The sequence below is a fragment of the Silene latifolia genome, chromosome 1 (assembly GCF_048544455.1).
Source record: "Silene latifolia isolate original U9 population chromosome 1, ASM4854445v1, whole genome shotgun sequence".
In the NCBI taxonomy this organism is placed as follows: Eukaryota; Viridiplantae; Streptophyta; class Magnoliopsida; order Caryophyllales; family Caryophyllaceae; genus Silene; species Silene latifolia.
In genome coordinates, this window is record NC_133526.1 from 66,506,011 (window position 1) to 66,509,705 (window position 3,695).

The 3,695-nt window shown below is 41.0% G+C and overlaps 1 pseudogene; it reads right to left on the minus strand.

Moving 5' to 3' along the window:
- Positions 1–397: 397 nt before the first annotated feature.
- LOC141620648 (small nucleolar RNA R71) lies at positions 398–516 on the minus strand (annotated as a pseudogene).
- Between the last annotated feature and the right edge of the window lie 3,179 nt (positions 517–3,695).

The window sequence follows — 3,695 nt, forward strand, 5'->3', positions numbered from 1 at the left end:
CAACCAAATACTATTGAGTTCATCAACCCTTTTTGAAGAGAAGGTGAGGAGAACCCAACACAAAATCCAACACAAAATCAACCCACAATGCCTAAGTTTTCATCACATTCCATACCCATCGAGGAGAACCTACCAAATGGTACTCCCACACCACAACATCTAACCAGGAATTTTATTGCCAAATCCGCATTTATCAAATTAGTCGAAAGAAGCCAATTTGGGGGGATGCCTAGTGAAGACCCTCATTCTCATATCGAGACTTTTTGTGACTATTGTGATACGATTTCTCAAACCGGTGTAACTCAAAACCAAATTCGATGGGTCATATTTCCTTTTTCTCTAATTGACACCGCGAAACAATGGTTGAAAAGCCTTGATAAGGCTACTCTCGGAATTGATTCTTGGAAGAAGTTGGCTCTAGCTTTCTACAAAAAGTTCTATCCACCGGAAAAGAAATTTGTATGAAGCTTGGGAGCGATTCAAAGGAATTTGTCGCTCATGTCCTCACCATGGACTTAGCGAGTGGTTCTTGGTACAACAATTTTGGAACGGTCTATATGAAGATTCAAGGAACATTCTCAACATGGGATCAAATGGAATGTTCACCGAAGTTGATGACAATCAAACTTGGAATAAAATTGAGTAAATGGCGGTCCATAACTCACAATATAGTAGACCTCGCAAGGCTACTAGAGGAGGAAAGCATGAAGTGGACTCTGTGACTCAATTGGGTGCTCAACTTAGTGATCACATTGATGCCATCAATTTGAAGTTTGAAAAAGCTATGGCTAGACTTGAAGAAGCCTCAAAATCACCAAAGCATCATGTTAATGCCATGATGGCATCTTCATCAATCCAAAGTGAGATATGTGAGAATTGTGGAACTTTGGGACATGACCAAAGTGAATGTAGGGGAACAAATGAACAAGTGAATGCTTTCCAAGCATACAAGAGTGGTACCCCTTATTCAAACTATTACAATGAAAACACCAAATTCCATCCAAATCTCTCATACAAAAGCCAAAATGTTCAAAACCCTCAAACAACATACACCCCACCTCCCATGAGAAACCAAAATCAAAGACCCTTTTACAACCAAAACCAAGGTTACCAAAATCAATCTCCATACAATCAACAAAATGACCAATGTTTTGATGTTCAAAAAGCGGTCCTCCAAATGCAAAAGAATCAACAAGAGTTTTTCACTCAAATGCAAAAGGATAGTCAAACAAAGGAAACCACCATCAACAGCATCCTAGCTCACACCAAAATGTTGGAAACCCAATTAACTCAACTAGCATCTTCAAGCTCACAAAGACAAAAGGGGCAATTACCACCTCAAAGTAATCCCCCAAGACATGAAACGGTTAGTGCCATTCACTTGAGGAGTGGTACAAGGTATGAAGCACCGAAGAAGCAAGTTGAGGATGAAGTTGTGGAAGCTAGTGACATAGAAGAAATTGTGCAAAACTCCAAGGATGGGGAACCATCAAAAGAATAAATTTCAAAGAAAAATGAAGACAAGGTCAAGGAGAAGGAGCCCATTGTGATTAGACTTCCTTTTCCAAGTCGTCAAGCCAAGCCCAAATTTGATGACCAACTTGGAAAATTTATGGAAATTGTGAAGAATTTGGAAGTCTCAATTCCTTTCACGGAATTAATTAATCACGTGCCGGCCTATGCAAAATACATGAAAGACATCCTCACAAAGAAGAAGTCAATCCGGAAGCTTGAGACTATCGCCTTCACTAAGGTGAGTAGTGCAATACTTCAAGGGAGTTCACCTCCAAAACTCAAAGATCCGGGAAGCTTCTCAATACCGTGTACCATTGGCGACACCACGATCAACAAAGCCTTATGTGATCTAGGGGCTAGTGTGAGTGTTATGCCGTACTCGGTGAGTAAAAGGTTGGGGATGGGAGAGCTTAAATGCACCAATATCACACTCCAAATGGCCGATAGATCGACAAAGACACCATTAGGGATATGGGAATATTTTCCCGTAAGAATTGGGAAATTTTTCATCCCGGTGGACTTTGTCATTGTTGACATGGAAGAAGACTCCAACATTCCAATCATTCTAGGAAGACCTTTCTTACACACCGCGGGTGCGGTGATTAATGTGAAGCATGGAGAGCTCACTCTAGAAGTGGGAGATGAGAGCATAACTTTCAATCTTGACAAGACCATGATAGCTCCCCGTTTGCATGAACCATGTTTTATGGTTGATCATTATAGCCGGAAGGATGATAGGAAGAAGTCGAAATTTCAATGGAAGAAGAAAATTGAAGATGCTCCATTCAAAGAGCAAGTGAATTGTAACAAAGAGAGCTTGCAAAGCTCACCAAAGTCAAACAATGAAGAGGATGGCCTCATTGGCCAAGACAACAAAATGGGAGAGTTGTCTCTATCAACTCAAGAGATCTTTCGTGATCAAGTAGATGAAGTTTGTGGTCTTTGGGACGATGAGTTTGAAGGGATTTTCAATCCCTATATTGGTAATGCTATCGATCAAGACCGACAACAAGGGCAAAGATCTATTGAAGATCTTTATCACGATAATGAACAAGCTTTTGATTAATTCTTCAAGGTGTTGAGCAACATCAACAACACCTTGGACATGCCCCCATGACATCTCACTAAGGATGAGAGTTTGGTGGAGTCCTCCCTAAACCACCATTTGTAAATTTCTAACTCCCTAACTCGCATTTTAATTCTTACATTGCATTTTTGTCATTTTTGGATTTTTATACTTTGATCAAGATAATTATCATTTTTGAGAGAAGTGAGGGAGGGACTAATGATTTCAATTGATGTGTAGTGCTTTAGCTTAGTGTGGGGATAGCAATTGCCTAGGCTATTCATGCCTTAGTAGTGCCCCCACAATGAAGAACACGGGATTTTGAAGAACGAAAAATGACACGGGATATGCAAGTACACGGATGGAACTGAATCCGGGTAAAAGGGGCTAAATCCGAGCGTCTTCATGAGAATCCGCCCGTCTTCAGGCAATCCGGGCATATTCGTCAGAAACCGCCCGTCCTTCTGAGCTGAGAATTTGAAATTTTGGGACTGTTGATAAATCCGAGCGTCCTGCAAGAGAATCTGCCCGTCTTCAGAAAGACGCCCGTCCTGGAAGAAAAGACGCCCGTCTTTTTGGCTGAGAAAAACAAGAAAATTCACTGGAAAGGAATCCGCCCGTCTTCAGTGAAAGACGCCCGTCCCGCAGTTGACATATCCGAGCGTCTTTCCTGAAAGACGCCCGTCTTTAGGCGAGATTCCTGAAGCAAAAAGAGGCAGAATCCGAGCGTCCCGAAGGAAACACGCCCGTCTTCCCCCTGCAATTCAAAATTTTTCGGGTCTTTTATAAACCCCATCCCACATTCATTTCTTCATTCCTTCATTCAAAACACTACCCATAAACCCCAAAACTCAAAACCCTCATCCTCTCCATCACCAAAACAAGATTTCCTCATCCACATCCAACAAAATCAAATCAAAACTTCCTTCTAACAGCAATTAATCACTCCTCTTTCAACAAAAATCAAACCAAGCACCAAAATCTTCAACCTTTGAGTCGATTTTTGAATTTATAAAGGCAAAGCCTTTCATCTTAAAATCGTTTTGGGTATACTTGGAAATTGAAGATTTTCACTCTTTTCTTGGTTTAATCATCAATGGCAAGGACAAAAGGA